Raw genomic sequence first — 21,929 nt, forward strand, 5'->3', positions numbered from 1 at the left:
GTGAAGTCGAAGTAGATACTCCGTGCGAATTGGTATGGGTGGAGGTTATACTTAACAGCCGAATTAAGTTAATAATTGACTCCTTCTACCGACCCCCAGACTCCGATGATACAGTTGCGGAACAGTTCAGAGAAAGTTTGAGTCTCGTAACAAATAAATACCCCACTCATACGGTTATAGTTGATGGGGACTTCAACCTACCCTCGGTATGTTGGCAAAAATACTTGTTCAAAACCGGTGGTAGGCAGAAAACGTCTTCCGAGATTGTCCTAAATGCATTCTCCGAAAATTATTTCGAGCAGTTAGTCCACGAACCCACGCGAATTGTAAATGGTTGCGAAAACACACTTGACCTCTTGGCCACAAACAATCCAGAGCTGACAGAGAGCATCATGACTGATACAGGGATTAGTGATCACAAGGTGGTTGTAGTTAGGCTCAATACCATTTCTTCCAAATCCACCAGAAACAAACGCAAAATAATTTTATTTAAAAAAGCGGATAAAGTGCCACTAGAAGCCTTCCTAAAAGACAATTTCCATTCCTTCCGAACTGACTATGCGAATGTAGACGAGATGTGGCTCAAATTCAAAGATATAGTAGCAACAGCAATTGAGATATTCATACCTCATAAATTGATAAGAGATGGAACGGATCCCCCGTGGTACACAAAAAAGGTCCGAACGCTGTTGCAGAGGCAACGGAAAAAGCATGCGAAGTTCAGAAGAACGCGAAATCCCGAAGATGGGCTAAAATTTACAGACGCGCGAAATTTGGCACGTACTTCGATGCGAGATGCCTTTAATAGGTTCCACAACGAAACATTGTCTCGAAATTTGGTAGAAAATCCGAAGAAATTCTGGTCGTATGTAAAGTACACAAGCGGCAAGACGCAGTCAATACCTTCGCTGCGCAGTGCCGATGGTACTGTTATCGACGACTGTGCCGCTAAAGCGGAGTTATTGAACGCAGTTTTCCGAAATGGAACATTCCAGAATTTGCAACACGAACATCTGCTAGCATGAGTTTCTTAGAAGTAGATACCTTAGGGGTTGCGAAGCAACTCAAATCGCTTGATACGGGCAAGTCTTCAGGTCCAGATTGTAAACCGATTAGGTTCCTTTCAGATTACGCTGATACTATAGCTCCCTACTTAGCACTCATATACAACCGCTCGCTCACCGATAGATCTGTACCTACAGATTGGAAAATTGCGCAGGTCGCACCAGTGTTCAAGAAGGGTAGTAGGAGTAATCCATTTAACTACAGACCTATATCATTGACGTCGGTTTGCAGTAGGGTTTTGGAGCATATATTGTATTCAAACATTATGAATCACCTCGAAGGGAACGATCTATTGACACGTTATCAGCATGGCTTCAGAAAACATCGCTCTTGTGCAACGCAGCTAGCTCTTTAATCGCACCAAGTAATGGCCGCTATCGACAGGGGATCTCAAGTTGATTCCGTATTTCTAGATTTCCGGAAAGCTTTTGACACCGTTCCTCACAAGCGACTTCTAATCAAGCTGCGGAGCTATGGGGTATCGTCTCAGTTGTGCGACTGGATTCGTGATTTCCTGTTAGGAAGGTCGCAGTTCGTAGTAATAGACGGCAAATCATCGAGTAAAACTGAAGTGGTATCAGGTGTTCCCCAGGGAAGCGTCCTGGGACCTCTACTGTTCCTGATCTATACAAATGACCTGGGTGACAATCTGAGCAGTTCTCTTAGACTGTTCGCAGATGATGCTGTAATTTACCGTCTAGTAAGGTCATCCGAAGACCAGTATCAGCTGCAAAGCGATTTAGAAAAGATTGCTGTATGGTGTGTCAGGTGGCAGTTGACGCTAAATAACGAAAAGTGTGAGATGATCCACATGAGTTCCAAAAGAAATCCGTTGGAATTCGATTACTCGATAAATAGCACAATTCTCAAGGCTGTCAATTCAACTAAGTACCTGGGTGTTAAAATTACGAACAACTTCAGTTGGAAGGACCACATAGATAATATTATCGGGAAGGCGAGCCAAAGGTTGCGTTTCATTGGCAGGACACTTAGAAGATGCAACAAGTCCACTAAAGAGACAGCTTACACTACACTCGTTCGTCCTCTGTTAGAATATTGCTGCGCGGTGTGGGATCCTTACCAGGTGGGATTGACGGAGGACATCGAAAGGGTGCAAAAAAGGGCAGCTCGTTTTGTATTATCGCGTTATAGGGGAGAGAGTGTGGCAGATATGATACTCGAGTTGGGATGGAAGTCATTACAGCATAGACGTTTTTCGTCGCGGCGAGACCTTTTTACGAAATTTCAGTCACCAACTTTCTCTTCCGAATGCGAAAATATTTTGTTGAGCCCAACCTACATAGGTAGGAATGATCATCAAAATAAAATAAGAGAAATCAGAGCTCGAACAGAAAGGTTTGGGTGTTCGTTTTTCCCGCTCGCTGTTCGGGAGTGGAATAGTAGAGAGATAGTATGATTGTGGTTCGATGAACCCTCTGCCAAGCACTTAAATGTGAATTGCAGAGTAGTCATGTAGATGTAGATAGTACAGAACTATACTCGAATAAATCCAGCCACATATTCTACAACAGTAGTGTGTTTGCTCCGTTTTCTGCATGTCTGTGTCTGTGCATGTGTCGCGAACTGAAACCCACAATTCTTCCCATACTTATCAGGAGTGTACCATAAAAACAATATGTATAGTTTCACAAAAATAACTTTTTGAGAGCAAATTTCTCGCAGTTGAATTGTTAAAAGCAATAGTGGAGCATAATAGGACCTATCCATTGCATACACTCCGAAAGACGAAATGAAGTTAGTTTTACGTCAGGTCGACAGCTAAGGTCTTTAGAAACATATTGCACGTACACAGGAAAAAGAATCACTACCGTATAGTTACACTATTGGTGACAAACAGTTGGAAAGAGCGTTCGCCGAGAAATATCTAGGCGTAACTATCCAGAGTAACCTTAAGTGGAATGGCCACATAAAACAGATAGTGGGAAAGGCAGACACCACACCCAGAGTCATCGGAAGAATCTTAAGAAATTTGACTCATCCATGAAAGAAGTGGCTTATAAGGCGTTTGGTCGCCCGATTCTTGAGTATTGTTAATCTATCTGAGACTGACAGAGAAGGCAAAGAAGATCCAACGAAAGCGGCACGTTTCGTCACGGGATCGTTAAGCTGACGAGACAGCGTTACGGAGATGGCAAACAACTCCACTGGCAGACGTTACAAGAGAGGCGTTGTGGATCACGGAGAGACTATGGAAGTTTCGAGACAGCACTTTCCATGAGGAGTCGGACAACGTATTATTTCCCCCACGTACATCTCGCGTACTGACCAAGATGTGAAAATACGAGAAATTAGAGCCAATACAGAAGAGACTTACCAACATTCTTCCCACGCACTATTTCCGAGTGGAACAAGGTTGGAGGAATCAGATAGTGGTACCGAAAGTACCCTCCGCCACACACCATTAGGTGGATTGCGGAGTATAATGTAGATGTAGAAACGGAGTTTTGTTTACTGGCAGAGACGTGAGTTTGCGTAGCCATTTCATTCGCTCACCTCGACATTTGTTTCATACGGCATTGACAACCACGGAATATCCGAATCTGGTGACTAACCAGGCGACTGAAATGTGAACCGAGTCCCTTTGCCACAATATCAACCTCGGTCTGTCACGCATACGTGTGCGAGCGCGGTCGTGACTACACGTTTTCTTTGTCTTTCAAAAAATGGTTCAAATGGCTCTGAGCACTATGGGACTTAACATCTATGGTCATCAGTCCCCTAGAACTTAGAACTACTTAAACCTAACTAACCTAAGGACATCACACCCATCCATGCCCGAGGCAGGATTCGAACCTGCGACCGTAGCAGTCGAGCGGTTCCGGACTGAGCGCCTTAACCGCGAGACCACCGCAGCCGGCTTCTTTGTCTTTCTTGAAATACTCACTAACAATAATTTATACCGCTGTATTACATTTCAAATACGAGGGAGAGTGGTTTTTTTCGTAAATTGTACCAGAATACTTTGTGCCCCTTGATATCGGGCCACGCTTTTCTCGTCCTATCTGTTACTATAAAATGGAAGAGAATTTTTTTCTAATATTTCAGGTTTCTTGAGTGCTAACGAAGATAACAAGTCAGAAGTCGACGCCTTTGAAATGTCTGGGTTTCCATAAACATACAAACGTCACAATGATCGATACCGAGTATATCTAAAGATGATCCTGGACCCTGACCTGCAGTTTCTAAGTTCAGGAGTGGGGCGGTATTTGATAGAAAGCCCACCCCAAACAAACCAGAAAGGTTGATTATCCGCATCGCGTGACATTTCAGATCGAAGGGTCTCAACTTACTATCATGAAAGGCATTTAGGAAACGTCGAGAAATATCGCAGAGAATAGCTATTCTATTCAGATGCGAAAAATGTTGTGTTCTGGTTCACAAAACATAACGAATTTTGTGGGGGAATCAGTGACTGGCAACATTTAACTTTATGTTCGAGTAGAAACGAGGAAAGTTCCGTACATTTCAATATGTATAAAAAAATGGACTAAGGTGAATAAATCTCTAATAAAAAAAACTGACGACAGTGCGTATCAAAAACTTGTAGACGCTGGAAAGGAACGCTGGTACAATGTTATTAAAAGGATTATACATGTTAGTTGGTTGCGCGTTCCATTGAGCAATTGCACGGTGCAGTAGCCGTTATGGTGTGGAACGTGCCAAGTGCACAAGAAATGCACATTTGAATATATATATATTACAATGCAGAGTTAAGAATTAATATTTCTATTATTACCCCACTCCATTAAATGCCAAAAAATGCATGTACTATATTTATGGATTTATTTATTCCTATTTAAGAATTCACCTATGGTACAGAAGGAGTTGTCACGGAGATATGATTTCAATTTATTTTTTGAGCTATTACTGCTGTCTGTCAGACATTTTACTTCATCTGGTAATTTGTCGAAAATTTTTAATTTATTTTTTTATTTTACCTCTTTCTGTGCCAAAGATAGGTTGAGTAAAAGATAGTGTAAGTCTTTCTTTTTTCTGGTATTATAATCATGAATGTCACTGTTGTTTTTGACCTGATCCATGTTGCTGAGAACAAATTTCATTAGTGAATAAATGTACTGTGAGGCTGTTGTAAGAATTCCCAATCTTTTAAAAATATGCCTACAAGATGTGCGACTATGAACCCCACACATTATTCTAACCACTTTCTTTTGAGCAGTGAATACTTTTTGTCTAAATGTTGAGTTACCCCAAAATATTATTCCGTATGACATCAGAGAGTGAAAGTATGCAAAGTATGTTAGCTTACTAATTTCTATATCCTCAAAACAGGCAATTATTCTGATTGCAAAAGTCGCTAAACCTAGTCGCTTTAGAAGATCCAAAATATGAATTTTCCAATTAAGATTCTCATCTATGTGTACACCCAAAAACTTAGTATGCTCTGCCCTGTCTAATGACTTCTGTTGATGTGCTATATCAATTGAAGGAACTGTACTTTTTGCAGCATAAAATTGGATGTACGAAAATTGGATGTACTGTGGTTTTTTTTTTCCAAAGTTTAAAGCAACCCCATTTGTAGAAAACCAATTAATGACTTTTCCAAATACCTTATTTGTATCACTTTCAATTGGAGTTTCTTTTACTGGATTAATAATGATGCTTGTATCATCAGCAAACAGTGTCAGTTCAGCTTCCTGTTTCAGATAGGAAGGGAGGTCGTTCACATATATCAAGAACGGAAGGGGACCCATATTTGAACCCTGTGGAACACCTAACACAATTTCACCCCATTTAGATGAAGAGGCAAACTTATTTAAATCACTTGACCCATATAAGGAAACTTTTTGCTTCCTGTTCTGTAGGTATGACTTAAACCACTCATATGCTATTCCATTTATACCACAGAACTGTAATTTCTGTAACATAATGTCGTGGTTCACATAGTCAAATGCTTTGGACAAGTCACAGAAAATTCTTATTGTGACAGTAAAAGACTCTTATTATGTGGATAGTGAAATTTTATATTGCTGTCTTAGTGGAAGAGCATTTGAAATCCGAACTGTGATTTACTAAGTATCCCATTACTGTTGAGATGGCTAACCACTCGAGTACATTACTTGCTCGAAGATTTTTGAAAATGCTGTAAGCAAGAAAACTGGCAGATAATTATTGACATCTGCGCTGTCCCCCTTTTTCAGAGTGGCCTGACAATGGTATATTTTAACCTGTCTGGAAAAATACCTTGAGTTAATGATGCATTACATATGTGACTCAAAACATCAGCTGTAATTGCTACACATCGTTTTAATATCTTATTAGAGATGTTATCTACTCCAACAGAACATTTATTTTTCAAAGATTTAATAATTTTACTTATTTCAGAAGAAGTTGTTAGGTGAAACTTAATCCGACTAAATTTTTTCAAAACAGGCTCTTCCATGTACTGCCTGGCTTTTTCTTTTGAACTGTTCTCACCAATTTTTTCTCCTACAGTTAAGAAATGGTTGTTAAATACATTAGCTACTAGTGTACTGTTGGATAGGATAGTTCACTTTTCCTCTCAGAATTATTTAGAAAGTTTACATTGAAATAACCACAGATTAATAACTACTTGTCTGACAGACAGCATAATAGGGAGTCAAACTTTTTTATCAATAGCTCCCAGTTTCCTAATGGGGACCTGTACACTGTTGCTAATATGAACACTACATTACCTAGCTGAAGTTCACATGCGCAAACTTCAAAGTGTTGATCAACACAAAATTTGCTTACTTCTACAGTTTTGCATTTATACCCTTGTTTTATGAAAATGGCAACTCCTCCTTTATTCATACTACACCTACAAGTGTAAGATGCTAAATTACAACTACTTATACTAACTATTCATGCACACAGTTACATGGTGTTCAGACAGACAGTATATCAATCCCATTCTTATTTTTGAGATCATCTAAGCACAATAATAGCTCATCTACTTTATTTTTTGTTCCCCTGATATTTTGACGAAGTAAGTTGATATTGCTCTTAGTTTTAACCCTATTTACTGTACATGAAGTTTATTTTATTCTATTTATCTTGATTGTCATCTCTCTGGACTTTGGCTTTAACCTAAAAAATGTCTACCTGGACCCATTAACCACAGGGATCACCCCTTGTGAGACTGTGGACCTCCTTACAGTTTCTGCTAATAGAGAAGCTAACTTATTTATCCCATCCTATTCAGGTGCAGGCCATGTGTAGTGTATCCCCACCTAACAATTGCATTTATTGGAACAACACTTATGTGATTCATTTGGAGTTCACAAAACATGGCGTTTCGTGGAAAGAGCAGAAAATTATATGGCCAAAATTTTTTGAAATGTACTGAAATGCCAGAAAAACTCGAGCCAAATATTACTGAGCACACAAGACGCGTGTGAATGATACAAGTCGACGAACCTAGGAAACAAAATCTCAAAATGAAGTGATGTTTGAAATTATGAAATAGGGAGATTTTTGATCTGTTACGCTGAAATATGTGGATAAAAAGTCTAGGTCAAGATCATTAAAACTCTACTTGCTAACTAGTTTCAGCTCCCTGACGAGCCATCTTAAGATCAATAAACATTTTATTGATTCTGTATATACCAGTCACCGGCCTGGTGACTATTACCCACTGAGGTTCCAAAAGACGTGGGTTACCTCCTAATATCGTGTAGGACTCCTGTTGCCCGGCGTAGTGCAGCAACTAGACATGGCATGGGTTGGTTCAAAAAGTCGTTGGAAGTCCTCTGCACAAATATTCAGCCACGCTGCCTCTATTATTATTGTTGTTGTTGTCTTCAGTGCAGAGACTGGTTTGATGCAGCTCTCCATGATACTCTATCCTATGCAAGCTTCTTCATCTCCAAGCAGCTACTGCAACCTAACTCCCGAAACGTTTTAGTGTATTCAACTCTTGGTCTCCCTCTACAATTTTTAGCCCCCACGTCGCTCTCCAATACTAAACAGGTGATCCCGTGATGCCTCAAAACATGTCCTACCAAATTATTCTTTCTTCTACACAAGTTGTCCCACAGATTCCTCTTTTTCCCCAATCCTATTCAGTACCACATCATTATTTACATGATCTACCCATCTAATCTTCAGCTTTCTTATGTAGCATCACATTTCGAAAGCTTCTTTTCTCTTCTTGTCTAAACCACTTATCGTCCACTTCACTTCAATACATGGCTGCTACACTCCACAGAAATACTTTCAGAGAATACTTCCTGACTCTCTTTGTGTATATGGAATTTAATAATAACACTTTTATTGATCTGAAAATGGATCGTCATTGAGCTGAAAGTGATTATTAAACAAAGGAGATTTAACGATCTTGGCCTAAGATTTTTTATCCATATATTTCAAAAAGAAATGATTTCTGTACTTGCAGTCCAAATCTAAAGTCACATTTTAAATTTTTGCCGAATCAAAGAGTATTTATCAATTATGCTTGACTACACCCCAATTATTCATGTGTGGAACAAATTAGTTTTATTAATAGATTCGTTTCTTTGAACACACACTTACGACAGTTGGATATAAGAGAGCACTTCTAAGATTTTGTCCATCTTTTTGTTACTGGCGATGGTTTGATTTCCATTTTTCTTTTTTACAGAAGGGATTGTTGGCGCTAAATACGCCGACTTTTTATGTACTGCCTGCCACCCATAGTTTGTATTTAATTGTTAACGACGCATAATTTAAACTGCTACACTACACGTTTTTTCAGTATACGAGGTGCATTCAAGTTCTAAGGCCTCCGATTTTTTTCTCCGGACTGGAAAAGAGACACAAACATTCGCATTGTTTTAAATGAGGCCGCATTCATTGTCAATACGTCCCAGAGATGGCAGCACCGTACGGCAGATGGAATTTTACCGACAGCGGCGAGAATGAAAACTGCTTTAAATACTTAAAATGGCGACGTTTTCCTTACTTGAACAGCATGCACTCATTCGTTTTCTGAATTTGAGTGGTGTGAAACCAATTGAAATTCATCGATAGTTGAAGGAGACATGTGGTGATGGATTATGGATGTGTCGAAAGTGCGTTCGTGGGTGCGACAGTTTAATGAAGGCAGAATATCGTGTGACAACAAACCGAAACAACCTCGGGCTCACACAAGCCGGTCTGACGACATGATCGAGAAAGTGGAGAGAATTGTTTTGGGGGATCGCCGAATGACTGTTGAACAGATCGCCTCCAGAGTTGGCATTTTTGTGGGTTCTATGCACACAATCCTGCATGAAGACCTGAAAATGCGAAAAAAGTCATCCAGGTGGGTGCCACGAATGCTGACGGACGACCGCATTGCTGCCCGTGTGGCACGTTGCCGAGCAATGTTGACGCGCAACGACAGCATGAATGGGACTTTCTTTTCGTCGGTTGTGACAATGGATGAGACGTGGATGCCTTTTTTCAATCCAGAAACAAAGCGCCAGTCAGCTCAATGGAAGCACACAGAATCACCGCCACCAAAAAAATTTCTGGTAACCGCCAGTGCTGAAAAAAATGATGGTGTCCATGTTCCTTACCCATTGCGTTCCAAAGGGCACTACGGTAAAATGTGCATCCTACGAAAATGTTTTGATGAACAAATTCCTTCCTGCACTGCAACAAAAATGTCCGGGAAGAGCTGGGCGTGTACTGTTTCACCAAGACAACGCACCTGCACATCGAGCTAACGTTACGCAACAGTTTCTTCGTGATAACAAGTTTGAAGTGATTCCTCATGCTCCCTACTCACCTGACCTGGCTCCTAGTGACTTTTGGCTTTTTCCAACAATGAAAGACAGTCTCCATGGCCGCACATTCACCAGCCGTGCTGCTATTGCCTCAGCGATTTTCCAGTGGTCAAAACAGACTCCTAAAGAAGCCTTCGCCGCTGTAATGGAATCATGGCGTCAGCGTTGTGAAAAATGTGTACGTATGCAGGGCGATTACGTCGAGAAGTAACGCCACTTTCATCGATTTCGGGTGAGCAGTTAATTAGGAAAAAAATCGGAGCCTTAGAACTTGAATGCACCTCGTAATGCAAGAGTTGAACATATATTTTTCATCTTCTACGAAAAAATGGGGTTTATTTTAAAAAACACATTAGTATTTTAACTTCAAAACTTTAGTCTGAGACAAGATGGTCACGTAGAACAGATGCCGTAAGACCATTGCATAATAATCTACCAGAGATTTACAGTGCTTTATACGAAATAACCAAAGCTTCCTCTTTGTCAAATTCTTCAGTCTATTAATGTGAATATGCAAATTGCTTTAGATGCTTTAGCAAACTGAAAAATTTTGTCATTGGCGGTTGAAGTGATGAAAAATTTGAAATAGCTGTAAATAATTCTAAAGAAATTGCTGCACAGTTGAAATTGAGTTTGAAACTGCGCCGAAAAATTCCGCAGACCTTTGGTGATGGAACATGAAGAAATGGTGTCTCGAATTCACTCGATAACCTATTTCAAGGTTAATGTCTGCTTTCACATTTTAGAAAAGGCTCTAATGTCCGTAAAAGAAAGATTTCGTAGGTTATTTAGTCACAACAACATATTTACTATTTGTTTTCACAAAATTTCTGCGAAGAAATTATGTCATATCAGTCCCTTTTTAAAGGTTTCGACAATGACATAACAAAAATTATGGAATTTATATTTTTAGACAATTTAACAGCCATATGCCCTAATCTCACAATTTTATTGCGAATTTTAATAACGGTCGCAGTCACGGTAGCAAATGCAGAAATAGCCTTCTCAAAATTAAAATTGCGCTCAAAAATGATTCGATAAAGATTGTTCACAACTTCGCCGTAATATAGATAGAAGGGAACATTTTAGATAATATTGATACTCGCAGCATCATTAACGATTTTGCAAATAGAAAAGCTAGAAGAGTTGATATTATATAACTTCGTTCAGAATTTCTAACACGAGATTTTTCAGTCTTATTTTTTACTTGTGTTAAATATTAAAATCTACATGTACGGAGAGCCCGGCCAGAGTGGCCGAGCGGATCTGGGCGCTACAATCTGGAACCGCGCGACCGCTACGGTCGCAGGTTCGAATCCTGCCTCGGGAATGGATGCATGTGATGTCCTTAGATTAGATAGATTTACGTAGTTCTACGTCCTAAGGGACTGATGACCTCAGAAGTTAAGTCCCATAGTGCTCAGAGCCATTTGAACCATAGATGTACGGAGATAACCAAGAGAGTAAGAACGCGAGAAAAATAGCGAGAAATATTTTGCCATTTACACATTAAAAAGCTTTATTTTTTCTATTAAAAAGCAATTGAGAGCTGTAATATTTGTTAATTCCTATGACTATAGTTTTCGTTTAACAAAGTCATTGTGCAAACAGTTCGTATGCACGGTCAATGTTTTTCCAAGCAGTATAAAAGTGCGCTTAGAAAGACAAAACTCAAACGTGTGACGTTGACAATCCACCTGGAACTCGATATCATAGAGGACAGGAAAAAGGCGAGGATAGAAACTATATTATCAGTGAATTTAATATCGCGTTTCCCAATCATATATAATATAAATAAAAACAAAAACAGATTCAAAAATTTGTGTCACAGTCTGATCCAGCTACGAATCTAGAAGTTAGACAAACTCCGAAACAACTTAAGCTGGAAACTGCAGATTAAGTTTTGTGTAAGTGGTTCAGTGCATAGATAGCAATTTGACCTTCTAAAAATAAAAAAGTCATTTTTTTCGTGAGGAAATGAGGTCTCCCCACAGGTGCCGTTCTTTCATTCTCATAAAGAGTAATTTCAAAGTAAGTCATGGTATCCGTGAAGTAAACGTTTCTGGTGAAATTAAACCTGCTGGTGAGTGTGCTGCTAATGAGTAGAAAACAACGTGTCAGAAGCTTGTTGATAAGCATAAGTTGCCCCACACTAATTTTACAACATTGATGAGACTGGTGTGTTATGACGGGAGCTGAGGAGTCCAGCGCAAGGGGTTTTAAAAAGAATAAAGACAGAACCACTGTCGCAGTGTGTGGAAATGTTTCAGGCGGTTATATACTACCTTTGTTTATGAATGGGAAACATCAGAAACCGAGACCACTAAAAAATGTGATTCACACTTTGATCATGGATGCAAAAACCCAATTGGCTTAATGATAAATGTGTGCTATTCACTGAATTGCTCAAATACCCGAGGTACAGAGTGGCCAACTGAAATCATACACTGTAATCAGAATTGTGAAACATTTTATCTTCTAATAATTACACCCAAATTACACACAATCCTTGTATCTGAATATGTATCATTACTATTCTTATATGTATTTTTTACTAATTTTTTTATCCAAAGGAAAAAAAAACAGAGAAACACCCACTTACCCATCAGCCACGGGCTCTTACGCAGTCAAATCCGGAGTGTTCCGCCATCTGAAATGAGGAGAAAATATTCATTCATTCTTTTCACTTTATCATTGACAGTTTTATGTAGACTGGCCTTTGCAGTTTGAGCCAGTTTTTATAAATCCCACTGGATTGGTGTCTTTGATCGACATATCGGCATTTTGAAACCGAGCAAACCATTCGTAAACTTGAGTTTTTCACATAGGGGCATCTTGATAAGCTGTTTTCAACATTAAAACAGTTTCAGCAGCATTTTTCACTTAAACTTGCAATTAAATAAAGGAAACAAGAACAAAATTGCGCCAGCAAGAACAATCAGTGCAGATGAACAGACCAAGCCAGGTCGACAACACATGGCACCGAAATGGCTGTAAGTTGTGCTATACACGCCTAGTAGCAGAAATGCCTACTGCTCAAGCTCCTCCCACGGCAATATTATTGCGTTTTTAACCCCCTCATTTAACCAGTTTACAACTGGACCTCCGATCTAAGAATGAGTTACAGGCTCCCTGGAACATTCTGTGTCTTTTGGAACCCTCGTCAGAGACCAGCAGGAATCATAATGTGGAATTACTGTCCCATGCATACACTGCAATTAACTCCACAACACAAACAACTGCATCTGCTGTGTGACACGACTGGGAAGTATAGACTGCTGACAAACAGCATCGCAGTATGCTCAGTGATGAATAATGGTTCTGCTCTACTCTGGATGACCATTGCTGGTAAGTAGACCAGTGGCTTGGGAAAAGGTCCTAATCTTGCGAAGTATTTGATAGGTGGAGTGGAGTTAATCCTAGAATTGGTGTGGGGAGCCATTTGGTCTGACTTCATGTCATGGCTCTTAGTAACTGAGAAAACTGTTGGCACAGAGGTATGTCACAAACTTCCTACATCCTTATGCATTACCTCTCAAGTGATGGCACTATGTGCCATTATTCTACAGGGCAGTTCTTGTCCACATATGGCATGTGTCTTTATGAACTGACTGTGTTATGTTGATGTACGTCTATTGTCATTAAGGTCCTCAGATCTGCCCTCACTGGGTGCCAAGGCTCAATATACAAGATATCAAGGTCCAGTTCCAACAATTCTGGGCCAGAATCCCACAATAGAGAATATAACGGCTTCACAACATCCTTCGCAACCAAATCGGTGCATACACCCAGGCCACAAGGGTTGCATCAGCATACTGATACTGTCAAGTTATTTGTAAATTGGATGTGAACTCTATCTTCGCAATCAGTGAAGTTTCGTTTCATTTTCCCCTCTCCCTCTCGGAACTTCACTTTTTTTGTCAGGCAGCCTATGTACGATCCTTAAAGGCAATGGAGCAGATTAGATACAATCCATGGAGTTATTTCTTCATTTACCCACACACACAAAATATGCTTCAGATAGACAAAGAGACGTCTTCAGCAGATAAAATGCTACATAACATAGAAAACACACACGTCAACAAAATTTTGTGTCATGCAGGTGTGCATTGACTGTTCCTGTACCGATCAGAAGGTCACCCCAACTTTGTTAACATATGCACTTGTACCATGAGTGCTATCTAAAGGTAGAATGCTCCACTCAAATGGGTTACTGCATTTCAGGTGAAATTAAAATAGTAATAGGGACCCATAAGAGAAGTCTATGAAGGAGTATAATGAACATCCATCATGCCATGACTGAAAATCCATCATGTTATGACTGAAAATCAGAACCAATGATCAAATTCGCATCATGGTGTTATGTGCAGGCGGCTTGTCAACTAGGGAAGTTGCTTGATGTGCGCATTGGAGTCAAAGTGATGTACATCAAACAAATTCACAGTTGTGAGTAATGACAACCATCGGCTGCAGAATGGAATGATGACAATGAAAATTTGTGCCAGACCGGGAAAGTCGCTTGCCCGGTATCGGTAGATAAATACAATATTGCAGTGCCTGTGTTGTGCTGATCACGATAAAAAGTTCCTTGGGCATGCATGCATGTTCATGTGCCAATACCGGGCAAGTGACTTTCACATACGTCTGACCTGTACGGAAATGTACATAATGGATGTACGAGTAGAGGTTGTAAACACATGGTTGATGACATGGAAGTTTGGATTAGGCTGTTGAGTCATGCATGGATAGCAAAATGGTATTGGTAAATTCATCATAAGCAGGAAATCAGGCCTAGAGTCCCAGTCCAGCACAAATTTTCATTATCGTCATTCCATTCTACAACTGACAGTTGTCCTTATTCCATAATGGCTGTAGCCACAGTGCCTGTTCCTTAGAACTTTGCTTCATAATCAGAATAACACAAGCACTGCAATATTGTATCAAAGTGATGTGGTGTGATGCATACATGGAACTGGGTCCAGTCGACAGTTAGTATTGAGGACTTCGATTGATATCTGCAACTTTTGAGTCAAAGGAACTGTGGGATGAGTGCTACACAGAACTGAATTTGGCATTCGAAGAAGCTACAGGACATCATGATCGCATCAAATGGAGATGACTGCATGGTGCATATCTGCATACACCACAACACCATGGACTCAGATGGGCAATAAATCATGTAAAATGGATGCTGCAGGATTGGTGTCGTGTTGTTTATGGACGAAACTGGGACCAGTTTCTGTCTGATAATCGCAGACAATGTGTTTGGAGACAACACGCTAATGTCAAACTCCAGCACTGTGTGCCACATGTGCACCAAGGTGGTGGTGGTGGTGGTGGTGGTGGTGGTGGTGGTGGTGGTGGTGGTCTGTCCCTCAGGCATGAACCTAATCAAACATATGCAGGATCAATTGAAATAAGCTGTTTTTGTATGTCAACAATGGTCCTGTACTTTGTGCAACTTACACAGAAACGTCATTGAAGAGTGGCACAATTTGATGATATCATTGACGGTACGCCATAATGTATTCAAGCCTACGTCCATGTAGGAGGGACTTCCAGCCCATACTGACATTGCTCAGAAGTGCTGTGAAAAGACTTCCCCAGGAAACAGACAATTTTGTCACTGCGCTGTTGTCTCTTCAGTCCAAAGACTGGTTCAATGCACCTCTCCATGCTACTCTATCCTCTGCATGCCTCTTCATCTCCGAATAACTATTGCAACCTACACCTTTCTGAATCTGCTTATTGTACTCATCTCTTGGTCTCCCTCTATGATTTTTACCATCCCTCAAACTTCCCTCCAGTACTAAACTGGCGATCCCTAGATATCTCGGAATAACTATTACCAACTGATCCCTTCTTCTAGTCTGTCTGTGGCACAAATTTCTGTCCTCCCCTATTCTATACCATTCCTCCTCACTAGCTACAGGATCTACTCCACTGACAGTCAGCATTTTCACTTTCACATATGGTGACACAAATACTTTCAGAAAATACTTCCTGGCACTTAAATCTCCATTCAGTGTTAGCAAATTTCTCTTCTACAGTAACAATTTTCTTGCCATTGCCAGTATACAGTTTATATTCTCTCTATTTCCGTTATCATCAGTTATTTTGCTGCCCAAATAACAAAACTCATGGGCTATTTTAAGTGTGTCACTTCTAAATCTAATTCCCTCAACACCACCAGATTTATTTTGACTACATTCCATTATCCTGTTTTTTTTTTTTTTTTGTTGGCATTCGTCTTGTATTCTCTTTTCATGACGCTGTCAATTCTCTTCAACTGAGTGGTCCATTCGGCATGTTATTGGGCCTATCTGTACTGCACTGCATGGTGTCACGCAAAGATGGACTCGTCACTGATGTCGTGAATGAAGTTGCGCATCACGCAGCCTCTTGCGCACAGTTAGAGTCTTAACACAATGTCCTGTGGCTGCACGAAAAGCATTATTCAACATGGTGGCATTGCTGTCTGGGTTCCTACGAGCCATAATCCGTAGGTAGCGATCATCCACTGCAGTAGTAGCCCTTGGGCGGCCTGAGTGAGGCACGTCATCGACAGTTCCTGTCTCTCTGTATCTCATCCATGTCCGAACAACATCGCTTTGGTTCACTCCGAGACCCTGGACACTTCCCTTGTTAAGAGCCCTTCCTGGCACAAAGTAACAATGCGGATGCGATAGTCTAGGCATGGTTGAACTACAGACAACACAAACTGTGTACCTTTTTCCTGGTGGAATGACTGGAACTGATCAGCTGTCAGACCCCTCCGTCTAATAGGTGCTGCTCATATATGGTTGTTTACATCTTTGGACGGGTTTAGTGACATGTCGGAACAGTCAAAGGGACTGTGTCTGTGATACAGTAACAACAGTCAATGTCTATCCTCAGGAGTTGATGCAAAACTTTTTTTGATGTGTGGATGTGTGACGTAAACAACACAATTAACATAAATGATTAGTTCGGATAACCCCCCAGTCAGAAGTTACATGGATTAAGGTTATATGATCTGGACAGCCAAGCTGTAGGGCAATGACGGCTGAAAATTCTAGCATTTCAGAAATGCTTATGTAGCGGCCATTTCACTGTCTGTGAAATGTGCAGAGGAGCGTCATCTTCTATAAGTTATCCAACGCACACATTTTGGCTGCTGAAGGGTTGGCATGATGGTGGTGAACAAAAGACTTTCATAGCATTCACCAAAAGCTCTGATGAAGGATGTGTTTCAATTGTTCCAGTCCAGAGTGGTACCAGGTGATGAAGTGTGCACTCTTTTGTAGCTGGTTCTTGGGGTCAGTGGAAAGGTTGAGGGTGTGTGGAGATATGACACAGGAAATCATGTGAATGCCTTTGTGAGACTCTCAGCATACTGGGCAATGGAGTTCTAGTCACTGCAGATACTTCGTCTCTGAATGACCAGGTCATACACGAGTGATTTGTTTGTGTGCAAAGGACAGCAGCTGTTGAAATGCAGATACTGTTGGTGATTGGTGGGTTTACTGTGGGCCGAGATGTGTGAATAAAGGTATCAGAGAGGACAAGGACAATGTTCCGGAAGATGGCATGCTGGGCTGAGGAGAACTAGGTGAGGGAGATGGGAGAGGTATTGATGTGAAGAAATGGTGATAGCATGTTTGGACCCTCAGTCCAGATCACAAAAATATCGCCAATGGTCCTCAACCAGACCAGGGGTTTGGAAGGCTGTGAACATTTAGTAGCCCATAAACAGGTTGGTATAGGAGGAGGCCATACAGGTGCCACAGATTTAAATCCATGCCTACCCTTCAAAGGAGTAGTTGCGTAATAGGATGAAGTTAGTAAGATGAATGAGGCAGCGGGTTTGGAGTCTGAAGAACGTTGGGAGATGTAGTGTTCAATACTGGTGAGCATGGGCATGAGGGATGTTGAGTGTATAGGGATATGGCATTGACAGTGATGAGTAGGGATCATGGAGGTAAAGAGGTGAGGATGGTGGTGATTTGGTGAAGGAAGTGGTTGGTATCTGTGACGTGGAAGCTAGATTTCAGGCAACTGGTTGGAGGTTGGCCAATGAGGGCAGATATCCTTTTGGTGGGGCACAATAATGAGCTACAAGGGGTGTTGAAAACATTAAATGAAATAATTATGTTGGCAACAGTGGAGAAATTATTCATAAATAACAATTCTGGTTTGGATTTGGAGACAGAGGATAAAAGGAGTATGGGAAGGAGAGCCAAGTTTTGGATACGCTAGAGACGAGGGTCTGGTAAACTTACATCTCTTACGTGTTATAACTAAGCAAACTTTGAAGTAATACATTGATACCAAATTAAACATATTCAGACAGATGTCAGATAGATGTACTCATTAAACAGATATACGTAAGATCAGGCATACATGGAGTCGAACTTGTGGTTTCATTTGGGTGGAAATACTGAATTTTGTGGGTTTGGCAAGTCAACTGTTAATTTGGAAAATACGGGATCATGCAGATAAAAGTAGTCCATATAAGTATAATGAAATGCACTGAAATTACAGAAATGAAGAGCTGTAATCAACTTACTATTTATTTACAATGAAAAATACAGGGAAACTACATTTACAGAAGATGCTGAAAGTGATCCCCTGCAACATCAATAGGCAGCTATGAACATCTAAGTGTATTCAGACACATCAATGGTAGCAACTTCACGGCTGTTGGTGTTTAATTTCCTTTATTGTGTATGGATTTCTTTCATAGACCTTGCTCTTCAAGTGTCTTCACAGGAAAAAATCACATGATGTTAGGTCCAGGAAATATGGTAGCCATAAATGTTTGCTGACAGTTCATTCCTCAGTGAAGACATCATGGACTCGTCTCAGGGATACTTTAGACGTGTGACATGTTGCCACATCTTGCTGGGGGAAGCAACATTGTCTTTAATACTCAATGAGCTGAACACAAAATGTATCAAAAATGTCCATATATGAAATCATGTTGAGGGTAGTGTCAATAAATGTGGGTCCAATGATGCATATTCCCAATTCATTGCACTAAATGCTGATTTTTCATCGTGGAATGCAGAACTCCCTTAAAGCTGATGACTCTATCATTATCCTCCCAGCAGACAAAGGATCTACCACTGTAGTACTTGACCAAAAGGAATATGTTAATGAAGGTCTATGGCAGCTGTCTGACATCTCTATGTACAGCGTCTGCCCTCAAGATCCCATCTTTGTGATTCATATTGACCTGCAGCCCCTCCTTAAAGCCTCAGGCCCTCATAAGGACTAACACCTCAATCCACAGAACTCCTCATCCCACCCAAACCATGAACCCCACCTTTTACTTTCTTCCTTAGATCCACAAACCCAATCATCCTGGCCGTCCTATAGTTTCTGGCTTCGAAGCACCCACGGAATGTATATCTGCCTTAGTTGATCAACACCTGCAACCCACAGTACAGACTCCCCTCCTACATCAAAGATACCAACCATTTCCTAGATTGTCTGAAATCCGTGCCCATTCCACTTCCACCACACACCTTGCTTGTCACCACTGACGCACCCTCCCTCTATACTAACATCCCCCACGTACACGATTTGCCTGCTGCTGAACATTTCCTCAGGCAGCACCCACCTGATTCCAAACCTATGACATCCTTCCTACTCAATAAACTTTATACTTATGAACAACTACTTCACCTTTGAGGGGCAGACATACAAACAGATCGGGGGTATTGCCATGGGAACCAGGATGGCTCCTTCCTCTGCCAACCTTTTCATGGTTTGCTTGGAGGGGGCTTTCCTGGAATCCATAAGTCTTCAGCCTCTGGTTTGGTTTTGATACATTGATGAACTCAGGTGAAAGTGACCTGCTAAAATTCCTGGAATCTCTGAATATCTTCTCCCAATTAAATTTCACATGGTGCTATTGAATCCCATGCTACTTTCCTCAATGTCGATTTCATCCTCACCAAACGCCAACTATGCACTTCTGTCCACAGTAAACCTACCAAAGAATAACAGTACTTACATTTTGACAGTTACCATCCTTTCTATGTCAAGCGTTCCCTCCCATACAGCCTTGGCATCCGAGGCAAACATATTTGTTCGGACGCAGACTCTTTGCAGCAATACACCACCACCCTCACTTCAGCCTTCACTGCACTTAATTACCCTGTCAGCCTAGTTAAAAAGCAGATTTCCTGGGCTATCACATCCAATCCTGGGACTGCTAATGCCTCCACAAAATAGATCCCTAGCACACGTTTGGTGACTCAAACGTCAAACTCCTGGACAGGAATGTGTCAATTAGCTACTTCGACAGGGCTACAACTTCCTAAAGGAATGCCCCTGAAATGAGATCCATTCTCTCTGAAATTTTGCCCACCACACTTAGAATAGCTTTCCGTCACCCTCCCAATCTCTGCAATATTCTTGACAAACTCTATGCTCCTTCTGCACCCATCTCCCTACACTATGGCTCCTACCCCTGTGACTGTCCCCACTGCAAGACACCCTCCTACCACCACCTATAATAGCCCTGTAATTGGCAAAACATAAACTATAAAGGGAGAGGCACCTGTGAAATGACACATCACATTCTAGTTATTGTGTAAACACTGTTCAGCCTTCTACATCAACATGACTACCACATAATTACCAATTAGGATAATGGGCATCGGCAGAGTGTGTATACTGACAAGTCGCAGTATCCTGTCGCAGAGCACACTCTACAACACAACATTTGTGACCTCGGTAACCGTTTTACCACATGCGCCATGTGGATTTTACCCCCTAGACACCAGTTTCTTAGAACTCCGCGGGTGGGAACTAACGCTGCAACATGTCCTCGGTTCTTGTCACCCACCTGGCCTTAATTTACATTAATTCCTTCCATCTCAGCTATTCTTTACTGTAACTACTCTCTGCTTCACTCCATTTTAGTTTTCTACATCTTTCATTGTCTTTCCCATCTATTTTTCACCACCCCTCTCCCACCTCTGATATGTACTATGCACTTAGATTTTCACTCTTGTTAATTTGTGCACGATGTTTTAGTAGTAATCTCTATCTTTCAGTTCACCCTGTCTCCCACCTTTAAGCTCTCAGGTTTTCAAATTTCGTCTGACGCAGTTCTCAGTCAGTCAGTCTTTCCTTCTCATCCCATATGGTAAGTTTCCCCTGACCCGCTGTTCTGGGTGACTTTCTCGAAATCTACTCCTTTTCCCAGACCTCTCCAGTCATTTTTCTTCGCCCTTCTTCCTTCCCCTTCAACCCTTCTGCCTGAAGTGTTTCTTGGGAGCTGTTGCACAATTTGTTTGATTCACTGATATCATCTTTCATGCCATTAATAAAGATTATGGTATCATCTACATATCCGCAATAGTAGATTATGTTTTTGAGGGGGTGATCGCTGAAATTCAGAACTTTGTCTTCTAAATTTGTTATAAATATTTCACCTAACAAGCCAGAAAGATTTGATCCCATTGCAAGACCATCTGTTTGTAGAGTTTATTGTCTAATTTGAGATATTGTGTGAATATCACCTGCCAGCCGACGCAGCCACCAGGATGCTCGGTGGTCAGAGACCCCGACAACTGGGGCTTCAACGTACACTAAATAGGAAGCCTGTGACACAAATCCTGAAGATGCAGAGTTGACTTGAGTTATCTTCTTGCATAATCAGTCTCAACCAGCGTCCACATAATCTTTAAAAAAAAACCGGTGCCTTGTTCCAAGCTTCGTACAACAATTTACAATCTACAGTTGGTGCAAGTATTATCTACTCACGGCGTGACGAATAAATTACATACGAAAAAAAAAATGAATGCATTCCAAGAGGTCCAGTAGTTCAGAAGCGTTAGTGGAAGGGATTTTTTTGTGTTTTTGTTCGTTCGTATTAATTGTCTGTAGTGTAGGACCCATTGGTTCATAGGAATACATGTTTGCATGTCAACAAGGCACATGTGGCTCCACCAGAAACTTTTATGTTTTTGACAGCCTGTGTGAATTCTGCCATGTTCCTAGCTGTTGTTCTATTATTATTGAATGTGTGTGTTCCTTTAATAAAGTCACAACAGAAAAAGAAACTAGCTAATCTTATCAAACAACAGTTACCTTTCAAATTGTAGAAAAACAGCCGAA

General features: G+C 40.9%; 1 protein-coding gene across 2 annotated transcripts in view; it reads right to left on the minus strand.

The window, feature by feature from the left end:
- The window catches only part of LOC126293475 (uncharacterized), a 282,060-nt gene that overhangs the window by 235,740 nt on the left and 24,391 nt on the right, over positions 1 to 21,929 (minus strand). For both annotated transcript variants that reach the window (XM_049986718.1, XM_049986717.1), the window contains exon 2: positions 12,418 to 12,465. The gene's annotated coding sequence lies outside the window, so the exon portion shown is untranslated. The remainder of the gene's footprint in view (positions 1 to 12,417; positions 12,466 to 21,929) is intronic.

This window comes from Schistocerca gregaria, chromosome 10, assembly GCF_023897955.1.
Source record: "Schistocerca gregaria isolate iqSchGreg1 chromosome 10, iqSchGreg1.2, whole genome shotgun sequence".
Classification (NCBI taxonomy): domain Eukaryota; kingdom Metazoa; phylum Arthropoda; class Insecta; order Orthoptera; family Acrididae; genus Schistocerca; species Schistocerca gregaria.